The following is a 16,029-nucleotide window of genomic DNA, read 5'->3' on the forward strand; positions in this document are numbered from 1 at the left end:
GCGAGAGGGGGGGGGCTTTTGGGGTGATCCGGTGTGGGCACTACTGTCAGTGTGGGTGTATGTCAGTGGCTTGCCTGGATTGTGTCTTTGGGGGGATCTTTTTGTTTGAAGGGGAAAGGTGGGTATGGAGGAATTCGGGCCTCCTACTGAGTAGCAAGGCAAGTGACCCAGGCCGAGGGACGGCAGGGTTACCATGAGCCGCGAGGGGCAGTGCTCGCTCCTGGGTTGCAGCTCCGACTGCGACTGCTTCGTCTAGCGAGAAGAAGAAGGGAACCCGGCTGCCGGGTGACAGCGGGGTGGGATTCCCGGGCCAGGGAGGGGCGGGCCGTGGGGCGGGGCGGGGGCGGGGCAGGGCGGGGCGGGGCTGGAAGCCGAGTCTCGGGCTGCGGCTGCCGCGGGAGAGGCTCGCACAGCGGCGGAGCGGGCGGCCGAGCGCGAGCAAGGCGGCGGCAGAGGCAGCGGCGGCGGGGACAGCGGCGGCAGCAGCGGCAGCAGCGGCGGCGGCGGCGACTCCGGTGAGCGTGGTGCGGACGGACGGGGCCGGGGCGCGGCAGGGAGCGCGGGTGGGGAGCCGCCGGGAAAGGCGCTGCGGAGCCGCGGGGGCCTCCTCGGCGCCGGGCATGGTGGATGGAGCGGGGCCCGGCCATGGCCCTCCTCGCCTGGCTTGCGATGGCCCTCCAGCCCTAGGCGAGGGAGGGAGGGAGAGAGGGAGGCAGCTCGACCCGGTCTTGAACCCTTCCTCTTGGTTCCCCGAGTCGGAGGTCTGTGCGTCCATTGCTCTCGTGCGCGCCGGGACTCTCTCCTGGTTTTATTCCTTTTCCTGACGACTCCCTGCACCCTCAACCACTCCCACCCCCAAGAACCTTCATCCCCAGAGCTATTCTTCGGGAGACACCCCCCCCCAGTCTTACCCCATTCGGGTTCCTTTTCGGGGATCCCTGCTCCCCATCTTTCAGCAACCCCGAGGCATGGGTGAAGCCCGCCCTGGCCCGTGCACACCTGGGCCCGTCGGCTGCCACCTGCCCCAGAAGTGCTCATAGCCAGCAGGCAAACTGCTGTGCCCAGGACCTCGCCTCCGCTGCATTTACTCCCCCTCACACCAGAACTCCTAACTGGAGTCCAGAAGGAGGAGACTTTTCCAGGCCGGAGCTTCGGGAACAATTTGACCCACTTCCCAAGGCATTGGTCTCAGGCCAGCCATGCTTTTTGGTAGACACACCTGTCTTGTTTGCCAGCTGAGGGACTGACAAGAATGCCCTCTTGTCAAAATGTACCAGCCCATCCTCGAGTCTTTCTCCCAAGCTGCTAAACTTTCTGGCCTCCGTCCCCAGAGACAAGGTCCAGGGCCTTTGGCATTGAAATCTGCTAAAGCTCTCACCCTCACCCCCCCAACCCCCTCCCCCCCCCCCATTCCCGTGAAGATCTCCGGAATTCTGTCAGCCATCACTGGAGAGGAAGAGTCCAGGACTGTTAGTGCCACCCTTCTGGGTTCTGGGCATGATTTCTTCTCCTCTGTGGGTGATTCCCTGCCTGCTCCATAGAGAACCCCAGGCAGAGTCATAAGGCTCCCACAAGCTTAGTGGTTTCCCTGTTAGGAACTTTCCCTCCTCTCCACAGTCACCACCTCCACTAGAGTGGCCCAGGCCATCTGCACAGTGTTGGGTCCCTGGGGGCATGGAGAACTGGGCTGGGACCATGCAAGACTGGGACCTGTGCTGGGCAGCAGGAGGACGATGGTGGCACCTGACCCGGCCTCCACTTGGGAAGACCAGCCTGTTCCGGTTGTTCACAGTGGGACTGGATGTCACATAACTCCTAGGTGGGTTGGAGGGTTTCATGTCAAGAGAGGAGGCAGAGCAGGGGCTTGTTTTTCCTGCCTGTCTTGTGTTGCTATGGTGACACTTTTGCCTCGTCCTCCCCCTGACTCTTCTGGGAGCTGGTTTTTATTGGTCTGTTGTCCTGTCTTTTATGGCTCTAATTTCTTCTTTCTACTTGCTCTGAAATAAACAGTCATAAACATGGGCATTGGGCCCAGGCTGGGGGCTGGCAGAACTTCACCTCCTGAGGATGGGGGGGGTGGGGGGGGGAAGATGGACCTACCATACTCCTTCCTGCTTCAACTCTGGGGAAGGGACAGTATGGTAGCATCCCAGGTGGGGTGCATAATTGGTAACACACTGCTGAGGGTGCCAAACACATGGGGTAGCCCACTGGAGTGCTTTCATGTTCAGGAGAGTGTTCTAGGGGAGGGGAAGCCCCCCCCCACACACACACATGCACACACTTTGTAGATGTGGCAAGTCAACTCAGAGCAAGTGAGTTGCTCCCTATGGGCTCCTGCTGCTGTGAGCACACAGTCAGCCCCTCAGATTTCGTAAATGAAGGGATGTCATGGCGATGATCTATGTATGGATCTCCTGCCTCCTCCGTTCTGTTGTGTGCTCCCTGCTCTGTCTCCTGGAGGACTTCCGTGCGCGCGCATCAGGAAGTTAATTAGAAAGGGTTCCAGTCCCCTAACCCTGGTTGAGCCGCTGTACCCCAGGGGCTGCAAGCTGCCTTCCGTGCCCTTTGTGCCTCCTGAACCCTGAGTGCTGGAGACCCAAGCTGAGAGCAGAGGGAAGCCACTTGTGACTTCCTGTTTTCACCCAGCACTGAGAAGAATTCAGTTTGCTTCTGCTCCCAGAGCCTCCATGCAACCGGATGAGTCAAGGACACAGAGCCAGCCCTGAATGAGGAGTTCCCAGAGAGCTAACCCAGGCCGGAGTATCACCCACTGTCCCCTGTCAGTGACACTCTGCAGTGAAGCTGCTTCTCCCTTCCTGGTTGTTTTTCTGTCCCTTGCATTCTCTCTGTCTCCCCTTTGTATAGCAGGGCGCCCTGGACTTGGGGTACTAGGGTAGCATGAAAAGACAAGGGCCTGAGTGGCCTGCCTCACCGTCTGCTGTTGACCCAGAGGAGGTCAGTTCACTCACATGGACCTCACTCTGTCTTTAAAATGGACTTGACGACATCTTTATCTTTCCTGCTTGATGTTGCTTCTTTTTCTTTATGATGGGATGGATTAGTCTGTCAGGTATATTTTGAATGGTTGGAAGGCCGAAAGACCCTTACTTCCCTAGTTTATGTTGAGAGATCTCAGTTTAAAGAGATGCCTTGAGCCACGACTGGCAGGTTTAAAATATATATATATGATTTTAAGCCATAATCTCTCAAGGCTAGTGGCATTTCCTCAAGTTATTTTGTGGCATGTTCATGAAATACACGTCTTCATTTATACACCTTGCGTTTATGTGTCAAATGCAGCGTGGGCTTCATGGAGACACTACTCCCATTTCTATAACAGTGTGGTCTGGAGGAGGCAGAGCTCGGAGAGATCCTTGTCATGTAGTCAGAGGAGTGTTTTGACAAAGGGACAGATGTGGCATCTAGGAATGGCTCTTGGTCAGATAATCCCTTAGGGTTGACTCGGGGAGCCTGGGCTTTGTGGCCGAAATGCCGCTCCTGCCCTCTTGGGAAGTCTTCCTGTAGTCTTCACTGAATGGGATTATTATCAGAGCGCCCCTCCTTTAGTCCTTCAGTTCTTGTGAGCGCACAGCTAGGAGGCAGTCCTGCATGCCTCTGGGAGTTTTGACTCATTCCCAGTAGCCTCTGGTTCCTACTTCATCTGGGTTAAAAAGCCTGTCTGTGGTGCCACAAGAGTTCCAAGATTAGGTCCTCCAGCGGTTGCAAAGGAGGAGCATGTTGGAATCAATCATGAGTGGAAGCTCCGTTCTGGTGTGCTCTGGCTGAAGAGGCCTGAAAGTCTACCTGGCCTTACCGATCCTCCATTCTTGTGGCAATAAGACTCCAATACTTACAGTTGCCTTCTTTGGGATTAAATGGTCTTCTGTATTTATGGGGCCTGGCGTGATGCCAATCTCACAATAGACTTGCTGTTAGTTAGTTGTATTGATTAGAAAAGAGTTCTCTCGTTAGTGGGCCTCTGGGTCCTCTTAGAATCCCAGGAGACGGCTCTCTGGATGGGTTCTGGCCCTTGGAGATCTATTCATTATCTAGGAAAGTTAAAAATTGCCCACCCTCTGACTGCTAGCACTTCTAGTTCATCTTCGAGTTGTATGTCACCGGATAAACCATGTTCTCCACCACCAGGGTGAGCGCCAGTCTCTAACACGTTTTGGAATGCAAACAAACTTCCAGAGTTGCAGGTATGCATTTTTATCAGTGAGAATCCTTGAAAAATAAATGTTTGCTTTAAAAAAGAAAAATATCCTGGACCTCTCTAGCTGCCCCCTTATTTGATTTTTTTTTTTAAGCGAGAACATGTATGTCTATTTATTTGCTTGTCTCTGCTCTGCAGTTAAAGAAACGGGGGCAAGGAGGTAGAATCCCTCACATAGTGTTGTCAGCCAGTCAGAGGCAGGGCCAGAATGTAAAACTGAGTCCCGCTTGCTCTCTGTGCCATGGCATACAATTTTGTCATTTCCTTGGCTGGCATGTCAGTGACCTAAAATGAGTGTGTTTGGAGAATACGAGTGGATTTCACTAAGGGTGGAGCTAGTCTCTGCTGTAACTCAGACTCATAGTAAATATTTAGAGCGTTTATTAGGGTTTTGCCCTGAGTGCAGCATTAACAGGGCTTTCTGCAGCTGGCTGCGGATTTCTTTCCACACGTGATGAATAGAAGGGGAGTTTGACATGTCTTAGTTAAGAAAGAGGAGCTGACTTCAAAATAGTTTTATTAGCACAAGAATAGATTGTTGGTTTGTCATTAAAATAGCCCCAAATCATTGGGCAGGCCAGGTTTTTATCACCGGACCTATGAATGGACAGCATCACAAGTGTTTCCCTGGAAGGTAGCTATAGAGACAGGTTATGGAGTTCCAATGGATGATGGCAGGCTTGGGGGCAGGGAGCTTTTCAAAGGTAGAGGTGATGTGTGGATTTAGTCTGTCGGTACAGCTTATGTCCAGGAAGAGGAGAGTGAGAAGTAGCTTGAGAATTGTTCCCTAGCCTTCCCTGGCTAAGGTAGAAGCCAGCATTTCCTGAGGAAGCCTGCTGCCCCAGCTGCCCCACGTGCTGAAGCCAGGGACCACGTTTCCCAGCAGTCTGCTTACCGGGTCCAGCTGAGCACGGCCGACAGATGCGTTTCTATTTGCAATTATCTCAGGGCCTGAGTCTGGTGTCTGCTTATTTAATGACTTCACTTTCTAATAAAAATTCTGTATGGCGTAGATAATTAGATTTTTAAAATGAAACTGGGAAATCGAGTGCCCCAAAGAGTTTAATTGCAGTTTTATGATGGATCAAGCATTAAAAAAAAAATGGGATCATTCATTCCTATAACAAATCCATACCATGTGGGCCCTTGCCCTTTGCCTGCACTGGGATGAGAGCATACAGATCAGTATGCGATCATCCCGGCCCTCATGTGGCCCTCACTCCAAAGGAGAAAGCATCTGCTTAAGCATGGCCAGAGTCTAGATAAAACAGTTCTCTAGAGGAAGAGAAAAAATGACACAGCCCAGCCCATCCTCCTCTTCTATTGAGATGCCATCTGAGGGCATATCAGTTCCCTCTTGAATGCTGAAACCTAAAAAGCATGTGCCCAGGAATAAGAGCTGGGTTCAGCAATCCTCAACGTCCAGCCTAACTTCCGGGATCAGGGAGGAGCAAGCCCCGGGCTTCTGTATCACACCATCGAATGACTATAAGACAGGAAGGGATTTGATGGCTCGAAAGGGCTTTTCCACATCTCGTCTGATGATCTTCAAAACTCTTCATTCATTTTTACCCAGTAGCCAGTGGGGAAGGGAGACCTGGCAGCCTTAGTGAGGCAGCTTTGTTGAGAGAGAGCTGGGACTGGGGAGAGTCAGACCGAGGAAACACTGTTCCCACCCAGGAAGGGAGCTATTTTCTAATGGAGTACCCCCCAAATGATAAAGTCAAAGCTGATGAGAGGAGAAAACCAGGGGAGGTCACTGGGGTGGAGCAGAGTTAATACCACATTCCATAACTTCCATTAAGGTGAGTGGAGAAGGCGGCTGGTCTCACAGGTGCCTGACCACCTACAGGTGTCTTCTGTTAGGAGGTAATGCCCTTAAAACCTTTTGCGGGGAGGCTCCAGGAATCTCACTCTTTTTAAATGCACACAATGGGGTTGGGGGATTTAGCTCAGTGGTAGAGCGCTTGCCTAGCAAGCTCAAGGCCCTGGGTTCAGTCCTCAGCTCCAAAGGGGGAAAGAAAGAAAGAAAAAGACAAATGCACACGGGGAGCAATGAACGATATACTTAGCCGGGGCCTTCCGGTTCTTTCAAGGCCATTGGTAACTTGGTCTTGCAGGAGCAGTGATGCAGCTGATTCCGAGTCAGCCAAAGGGGAGAGGCAGTGGACAGGGGCACGGATGGAGAGTCAGAAAATCCCGAGAATCTTCTGTCCACACCATCTGCTCACTCACATGCAACCTGGGCTTTGACAAGTGTGTTCTCTCTCTCTCTCTCTCTCTCTCTCTCTCTCTCTCTCTCTCTCTCTCTCTCTCTCTCTCTCAGTCTTCTGTTGCCTTTGGTACTATGTGGGCAACAGCATTTATAGAGCAATAGAAGATCTTGTCAGCAGGATAATACCAATCATTTGATAACCATCTGGGGCAAAGTTCCGAAGAACATGTGCAGCAGATTTTAACTCGGCCTTGTGGCTGGGGAAGCTGACATCCAGAGGTATTTTTAGGAACTTCCATAAGTTGCCTCACTAGGAAGCTGGCCTAGATGGTGTCTGCTCCTCTGTAGATTGCCTTTCAGAGCCACTTTCTCCCCATCAGCCACACTGTAAATAAGAACCACACGTATGTGAGGAATGTGGTACCCATAAGCAAGTGTCTCGGTAAAATACTGACCTCACAAAGGCAGCAATTCCATGCTAGCCAGAGGCGTATCCATACTCTTCCATTGAAATAAATCAAATCAAGCTTGTGTTTTAAGTATTTCCCCGTGACTGACGTCTTTTGGGGTGCCCTTTGCTCAGCCTACTTTGTCAGAGGATGAGAGCTGATAGTAATGAGCTGAGCCTGAACTCAGCCTTGCTGAGTGGTGGGTCCCTCCCAGTTGAGGCAGGTACCATGCAATGCATTTTTCATGCTCTTCCCTGGGACAGCTGGTGACCCTGGGAATATAACAGAACTATGTTCTCAGTTTACAGAGTGGCAGAGTGTGCCAGTCAGATGTGCATGAGTACCTCTAGTGTCTTTATTCTCGTTTGGCGGGGGTGTGAGGGTGCAGGCATGGATGGACGGATGATAGATGGATGGATGATGGATGGATGGATGATGGGTGGATGGATGGACGGATGATGGATGGATGGACGGATGATGGATGGATGGATGATGGATGGATGATGGATGGATGGATGATGGATGGATGGATGGATGATGGGTGGATGGATGATGGATGGATGGATGGATGGATGGATGGGAGATGTTAGAATGATGGGAGAGATGCAGAGGAGAAAGAGGTGAGAGTGTAAAAGAGAAGAAGTGATAGATGAGAGGGAGAGGCAGTAGGACACCCCACAGCTCTGAAATTCCGAGTGATGCCATGTACCTGGGAGTCCTTGAGCGTCTTTGAAGCAAACAGAGATGATTTGGAATCTTGGCGTTTCCCCTTGGTCAAATTCCTTCAGTCTGTGACGTTTTTCCAGTTTGTGCACAGCAGCTGATGGTGCTGTGTCTCGTGGATGGTATGAGGGATGCGTGGATTAAATATTTATCAGGTCCTCTTTTTGCTCGGGGCTTTGAATAGAATTTGCTTGAAAAGTTTTGGCCACTCCTGTCTGTTCCTCTTTGGTGTTCTGATGAGAGGCCACAAAACTGCCCCTGCCACCACCCATCACTGAATCTCCCCTGAAAAGTCCCTTCCCCCAGGGCTAATGTCTCTAGCCTGTGAGGCTGCATCCCCAGCACGCACACAGTAACCTTGTAGTACTGATGAGTCCTAGCAAGGCAAACCAAGACTCAGTCTGTGCGCGTTTTATTATCAATCTCCTTGCTCATTTCCTTATTCCTCAAAACGTGTCTGCCCCGCCCGCCCGCCTGCCCCTCTCCCCACCCCATATTGAGATTTCAAACCTGTGCTCTTGATTACCTTCACAGGTAATAATAAATAGGGTCAAAAACAATTTTCTGATGTATCCACATCCTCTTATTGTTGAGTCCAAAAATATGAAACAACTCTGAAGGTAGAATTATTTTTCCATCACTCTTTTGGAAGCTAGCCCAATTTTACGTGGGACTATTTATAGATTCTATTTATCTCACTTGGGATAAATGAGCTTTTTTAGCAGAAAGATCAGTGCTTCAGACCCTTCTGGGCATGCACATAATAGGTAGTTATATACTTTGTTCTCTTCTGCAGTAAAGAGAACTCTGAATTTAGAGGAACATCTGGTCTGAGAAAAGCATTTTAGTGGACTGGTGGACTTTTATTGCAAAATGCCTGCAGGAACCGGGCAGCCGTGGCACATGCCTTTAATCCCAGCACTCACGTGGCAGAGCCAGGCGGATCTCTGTGAGTTCGAGGCCAGCCTGGTCTACAGAATGAGAGCTAGGACAGGCACCAAAACTACACAGAGAAACCCTGTCTCAAGAAAAAAAAAAAAAAAAAAAAAGCCTACAGGAGCTCACAGTATGGGGTTAGGAAAACACAGCCACATGTCCCCCCCTGGAGAGAGTGTGTGTGCTGGTTAGGTTTTTGGCATCTTGACACAAGCTAGTGTCGTGTGGGAAGAAGATAGATAGGGAAGCTCTGTTGAGAAAATGCCCCCATCAGATGGACACGTAGGCAATCCTGTAGGGTATTTTCTCGGTTAATGATTGATGTAGGAAGGACTACTCACTGTGGGTGGTGCTACCCCAGGGCTGGTGGTCCTGGGAGGGATAAGGACACAGGCTGAACAGCCTAGGAAGCACTGCTCCTCTATGGTTTCTGCTTCGGTTCCTGACTCTACGGTCTTGTCTTGAGTTCCTGCCCTTGACTTTCCTCAGTGATCCGCTGTGATTGGGACATGTAAGCCAAGTAAACCCTTCCCTCCCCACATGGCTTTAGGTCATGGTGTTTGTCACAACATAGAAAGCAAATTGGAAAAGATAAAGTGGTCACATAGTTCATTTCGTTCTAATCAAAAGCATTGATGGCCACTTTAATATTTTTTCACTTTAAATAATTAGAAATGCATTATGTGAACGTATTATTGTTAGGAATAAAAGAGTAACAACAATTTGTTCAAACATGTCTTCTAAAAGTTTCAAAAGGACATAGTCATTTTCAAGCAGAACTTTCTTAGAAGTAAAAATATGTTGGAATTTTGTAGTTTTGTTTGTTTGTTTGTTTTAACCAAGTGTGACATTAGGGGAAGACAGAAGGGACTTTTTCAGTCTGACTCATCATTTTAGCCTTGTGAGGAGGAACCAGACTCAAAGGGGAAGCATGGGGAAGTGAAAAGCCCCAAGCAGAGCGTGAGAAGGTCTTGGCTCTCACTTTGGGCTTGCTCTTGACTTACTGAGTGACCTTGGCCTTGCTACTTCCCTTCTCTGCCTCTAGGAATCAAGTTGAAGTAAATGCCCTTTATCTCCTTGAGGCTGGGTGTGGGGGCCAGGATCCCAAAGGACAGGAATAGGAGAGAGATGAGGGATGCACTCACTGCCCGCTGGTTGCCTCCTGTGGCCTCCATTCAGCCCATGAAGACTCAAAGGGACGCAAGAAGGCCTCCAGTGTGTTGTCTCGGTATCTTCTGGAACTTTCTTTTCCTTGTCTTTTAACAGTGGCCTTTCCATGTCTTTCTGGATGCACTTTGTCCCCAGAACCTCCATTGTCATTCCTAGAGACAGTACCACCGTGCTTGCTGCCCGCTGGACCAAGAGACAGTGACCATAACCCCAATGTGACCATTGTCAGTGATTGCCTGGCTCTCTATAATTACAAGTTAAGAACACACCGGACATTGTGGTGCCACAGAGGGCTGGGACAGTGCCCTGTTAGGGAGTGGAGGACCAGGGCTAGACCTGCCCAAGAAAATGAAAAGACGGCAGAGTCTGCCCATCTAGTCCGCATCTGTGTGTGGACCAGGTACTGAAATGGGGACATTTAGGCAAAGAAATTGTATGACCAGTGCTCAGGCAACCCCACACCTCTTCTCTTGCTTTGTCTTCTGACTTTATGCTTAGTGTGCAGCATAAGTCTGACTTTTGCCCTGTTGACAGTTGAACCTTAGTCTAGGGATCCATGAGGTATGACAAGTCATAGTTCTTTGTTCTTTGGGGACCTCCCCTGCTCATCTGGAGGAGATTCTCCCTCAGCAGGAACTGTGATAGGATCTCAGGCTACAATATAGCAGGTAGTTTCCATGGTACAGAAATGCCAGTAGGTTCTGGGGTCTTAAAAGCCTTTGTGTGGTCTTTGTTGGGGTCTTAGGGGAACTATAAATAAGGCCCATTTCAGAGTATAATTCTAGAGTGTTGGACCTTACGTGTTACAGAAGCCTGTGTGTGTGTTGTTACTTGTGTAAGTTTATTTATTGTTTACTTATCTAGTGTATGAGTGTATACAAGTTTATTATTTACTTATTTACTGTGTGTATGTCTTACTCATATACAAGTTTATTACTTAATTAGTGTGAGTGTGTGTATATGAGAGAGAGAGTGAGAGAGAGATGAGAGATGAGACAGAGAGAGAAAGAGAAAGTAAGCAAGTGATATGTGCGTGCACCTGCCGTGACACTTGGGTGATGGAGTTGAGAGGAGAACCTATGGGAATTGATGCGCTCCCTCCACCATGTGGGTTACAGGGACCAAACTTGGGCCATGAGGCTCAGCAGCAAGAGCCTTAATCCACTGAGCCCTCTCACCGTGCCTGCTGGGCTCATAAAATGTGGTGTATGTGGGAGGTGGGCAAGTGTGTAGTGAATGTATGTTTGAGAGTAGGCCAGATGTGTAGAGGAGTGTGTGACTGTGTGGATGTACTGTATGTAATGAGTGTGTGGGGGCTATGCTGTGAGTGTGCATGCCATGGGATAGGTGTGTGAATGTGTGAGAGGTGCGAGTACGGATGTGCTTTGTGTGTGCTGGGTGTGAACATAGGAGTGGATGTTGGTGGGGGTGGGGGTGCACATGTTGGGGGGCATGTGTGTGTTTATCAAGATCTGAGGCAGTGCTGCTCCAGGCAAGGCCTTCCTAGGTTCGATCAGCATGGCTTTGGCTCAGGCCGACCCTTGCCTCTGTGTGGCTTATGAGTGGAAGTGATTTCTCAAGAGCTCCTGCAGCTGCAGCTGAGGGACCTTCTGGGACTTTTCAGGCACCAGTGACCACAGAAAAAGGCACACGAAGTGGCAGAATGCAGCTAAATCAAGCCTCCTGGGAGACGTTTCTAATCCTTCTGTTAGAGAGACAGACCCTTGTAAAAATTCATCTAAATGTATATTTTTTAAAAAAAATTCAAAGCATTTGAGTATGGCTATAAAAAAAAAAGGATCTGGAATACAGGTTTTAAAAGAATAGGGGACCAAGGATGTGTTCCATTTTGCTTAACATAGACCATTGGTAGAAGTGGGAAAGAGGCACACAGAGGATAGACTATTGAGTTGTCTGTCGACCCTATGGAGCTTTGACTTGCTCTGTTTTTGCCTCCTGCGTGTTCTCACAGGTCACACCAGTGGGGGTGGGGTGGGAGGGGTGAGTGGGTAGCAGAGTCTGGACTAGCTGTGAAAGAGAGGGAACAGAGCAGGGATAAACCCTAGCTACACAGTTCTGCCGCCTGAGCTGGTGGTAATGATGAGGGAGAGGCTGTGGGCAGAGACAGGCCTGTGTGGGTATTGACCCAGGGTACTGAGCCTGCTTCCGCCGGCCGATCTGGCCCCGCCTCATGAGGTCCACTACCCTCTCTGAGCCTCAGCTCCTCCACCTTGAAGCTTGACTCGGAGGAGATAGGCCTGGCCCTGCCCACCAGTCCCAGAGGCTCCTGAGATGGGGGGGCGGGGGGGGGGGATGGTCGATCTATCACTAGCCTGAAGTTATTCTTGTAGAGAGCTTCTTTGTGCAGGGTAGAAGTTGGGGTTCCCTCTGAATGTGAATGTGGGGATGGATGTGACTGTACCAGTATGGGTATTGCATTATATGCCTGCCTCCTGTTTGCTTCCCACTTTCACACACTGTGTGCTGGAGCCCTCTCCCTTCCCTCCCCCCTCCCCTCTCCTCCCCTCCCCTCTCCTCCCCTCCCCTCCCCTCCCCTCTCCTCCCCTGCCCTTCCCTTCCCTCCCCTTCCCCTCCCCTCCCCTCCCCCTCCTCTCTCCTCTTCTCCCCTCCCCTCCCCTCTCCTCCCCTGCCCTCCCCTCCCCTCCCCCTCCTCTCTCCTCTTCTCCCCTCCCCTCCCCTCTCCTCCCCTGCCCTTCCCTTCCCTCCCCCTTCCCCTCCCCTCCCCTCTCCTCTTCTCGCCTACCCTCCCCTACCCTCTCCTCCCCTGCCCTTCCCTTCCTTTCTCTCCCCCTTCCCCTCCCCCTCCTTTCCCCTCTCCTCCCCTCCCCTCTCCTCTCCTCCCCTCCCCTCTCCTCCCTGTAGCAGGAATCTTAAAAGTTCTTATTAATAAAATCAAACCTGAGGCGAGTTATTGGGGTCCATGCTGGTAGATCAGAGAGACAGAACAAGCCACAGCTATCTCACCTCGCCAGATCCTCAGCTGGTCTTGTCTCCTCAGACTGAAGGCCTCTGAGTCCTCATCCGGAATGGGTCTCAGTTGAATTACTGCTCAAAAGCCTGAAGCTTAACCAGGCCAAATGCTTAACCAGCCAAAATACTTCTAGTTTCTGGTCCTCAGGCCTTATATATCTTTCTGCTTTCTACCACCACTCCCTGGGATTAAAGGCTGGCTTTCTGGGATTAAAGGTGTGAGTCACCATGCTTGGCTATTTCCAATGTGGCCTTGAACTCACAGAGATCCAGAGGGATTTCTATCTCTGGAATGCTAGGATTAAAGGTGTGAGTGCCACCATTTTCTAGCCTTTGTATTTAGTGGCTGTCTGTTCTCTGACCCCAGATAAATTTATTAGAGTATACAATATTTTGGGTAACACAATACCACCACACCTCCCCTCCCCTCTCCTCCCCTCCACTTCTCCTCCTCTCCCCTCTCCTCTCCTCCACCTCTCTTTCTTCCCTCCCTGTACTTTCTGTAACCTTCTAGTAAGGGAGTAAGTTTTGTAAGTGTATCTGTTAACCTCAAATTCAGTAACTAGCTTGAATAGCCCATGTAAACTAAGAGAGCTACCGTGTGCTCACTGTTAGGTGGTGTATATGCACGTGTGAATTATTTATTTATTTATTTATTTATTTATTTATTTATTTATTTATTTATTTATTTTTCCTAACTAATAATTTTCAGGTTACCCAGACCCAAGGTGGCCCCTAAGTTTTCAAAGAATTCTTAAATTTCCTATTGCATTAATGACAATAAGGTATATTCTTCAGCAAGCATTAGCTATTTACAAGTGTTAATGGTCTTGCTGCAGACTTTTGCCTGTCCTTCTCAGGCAACAGATACTTGCAAGGCACATCTTTAATCCTCCTTAAAAAATCAGGACCATGACCCTAAGAATGCTTTTTTTTTTTTTCCTGGAATCTCGTGAAGACATAGGATCTAAAGTGGGCAGCATGATTGGGGTACAATCTGTCTTTCTCTGAAAATTGTCTACATTGCCATACCGCACAATTCACGATGGTTCTAGGTCACAAGTTTTTTGTTAGTTTGTTTATTTTTTTTTAATTTTCAGCAGAAGAAAGTCCTGTTTTTTGGTCCATGGCTAGTCCCTTAAGCTTCAGAAAAATGCAACCACAGCTTGATTTCTTTGCCTTTTTCCCAAATGGAGTTTCATGGTCCCCCCCCCCACCTTAATGTATGTAAATTTCATGCAAATAGTATCTTCTGTTTGCCATGTGCTTCCAAAGTGCCAGACGCTGCTCTGGAAACTTTCACATGTGTCAAGTGATGGGAGAAGATGCTGGGTGCGCATTATATAGAGAGCAAAGCTTGGATGCAGAGCGTTCCACTTACTTACCGGAAGGCAGAGCGCATAGGAAATACTTCACTTGTTTTATGCAGGAGCCGTTCACAGAGCACAGTTCAGAGAGTATTTGATATTTTGCCCTGGCCTTGAGTGCAGGCACCCTTATTAAAGCCTGGGATCGGGTCCTGTTGAGTCTTTAGCTTCCAAACTCACTGTACTGAGCTACTCAGCTTCTTTCTGTGGTCAGAACTGAGGTTTTGATTGTGAAGAAAGGCATGCTACCCTTTGGCTTTTCCCATGTTTCCTCAGCCCACATGGTGGTTGGCATTATTTTTACTGGCCCAAACTCCTTTCTTTAGTTTTATGGCTCATCATAGACTGCCATATATTTTTTGTTAGCTTCATATTACAGAAGAAAAAGATGGAATATGATTTGCCCCAAATCACACAAAAGTTGCATCCTCTTTCCAAGGTACGGTCTTTACCTCAACAGATCCTTAGGGGTTCACATCTTTGTAGACCTTTATTCTGGATGACCTTTCCTGTTTCCCATCATATTCATCCCTCCATTCATCTATCCACTTGGTTAATAGATATTCATTGAGTACCCATAACCAGGTTCTTTTCTGGGGATTAAGCAGTGAGCCAGACAGATGTGAGTCGTTGGCTTCGAAGATAACTATATTCTGATGGGGAAAGATGGACCACGACACAGAAACAAGTAAAATAAGGATAGTCAATTGCCTGAGGAAAAGTAAAGCTGAGATGGGTGTAGAGCAGTGGTTCTCATCCTTCCTAATGCTGTGACCCTTTAATACAGTTTATGAATCATAATGTAAATGTCTGTGTTTTCTGATGGCCTTAGGTGACCCCTGCCAAAGGGTCATTCAACCCCAGGGGTGGGGGGGGGGTCTCCACCCACAAGGTGAGAACCACTGGTGTAGAGGGTGAGGCTTGGCTGGGAGGAAGTGTAGTCACTATTTTGAGCAAGGTGGTTAGTAGGGAAGATCTCCCCAGAAGAAGGTGGGGAACTCTGTGGCGACCTGAAGTGAGGAAGTGAACTTCATGTGGAGAGCCATGGGAAACCATTGTCTTTGGTATTGGCAAATACCAAAGCAGGGCCTGAGAGTCCCTGGCCCGCAGGTAACCACAGCTGAGCGAGCGTGATGGCTTTCAGGTGGTGAGGTAGCTAGCCAACCTGTGATTTCAGGACCTTCTGACTCCCTTTCCACCAAGAACGTAGACTTCATATTTAATGTCTCTGCTTCGCTGGTATGTCTGACATTAGACCATGCACCCAGAGAGCAAGCCTGGGCTGGTTTGTAATCACATCTCTAGCACACCGTGGCGGCGGCCTGGGGCAGGGGGAGAGTTCAGCTTCTGTGAATACCTCCGCTTCTTTCTCTTTTTTTCAAAAGCCAAAAGTCCTAGTTAAAGATGATATGAAACATGGGAGTTTTGGTGGTGTGCCGGCTCCACACTTTACTTGGCTAGAGTTTGCTTAAAAAAAAAAAAAAAAAAAAAAAAACAAAACAAAACAAAAAAACAAAAAACCATCATCAAGCAGGATTACTGTAGAATGAATTAGGTGCCAGGGAAGTCTGGAAGTGAAAGTCGTGGAGGGGAGAGTGTTAACTGGAGTCCTGAAGAGGAGGAAGAGCCCCCAGGGATTAACAGCACAGGAGGTCCCTGCTGGAGACTGGTGTTTATAAAGTGTGACCGTGCGCCCGCCCGTGCGCCCGTGCGCCCGTGGGGCAGGATGGAGAAAACTCTCTAGGATCCCTAAAGTGTGTTAGGATTTCATCCAGGACTCCCCTTTACCACTGGGGTGACTCAGAGGGTAGCAGGGGGGACCTATCAAGGAAGAAAAGAACCTTCTCTGAGGATGGGACCCTTCTTCTCCCAGATTAGGGCACTAATATCAGAGGGGCCTGAGTTTATTCTCAGGTGGGAGTGTAGGTGAGCTGAAAGGGAGAGAAGCAGCCTGTGAAG

At 49.4% G+C, this 16,029-nt stretch overlaps 1 protein-coding gene across 1 annotated transcript in view; it reads left to right on the forward strand.

The window, feature by feature from the left end:
* The first annotated feature begins 407 nt into the window (after positions 1-407).
* Cyria (CYFIP related Rac1 interactor A) overlaps positions 408-16,029 on the forward strand; it is a 116,764-nt gene continuing 101,142 nt past the window's right edge. The window contains exon 1 of the mRNA XM_076559387.1: positions 408-515. The gene's annotated coding sequence lies outside the window, so the exon portion shown is untranslated. The remainder of the gene's footprint in view (positions 516-16,029) is intronic.

Source organism: Peromyscus maniculatus, chromosome 22 (assembly GCF_049852395.1).
Source record: "Peromyscus maniculatus bairdii isolate BWxNUB_F1_BW_parent chromosome 22, HU_Pman_BW_mat_3.1, whole genome shotgun sequence".
In the NCBI taxonomy this organism is placed as follows: Eukaryota; Metazoa; Chordata; class Mammalia; order Rodentia; family Cricetidae; genus Peromyscus; species Peromyscus maniculatus.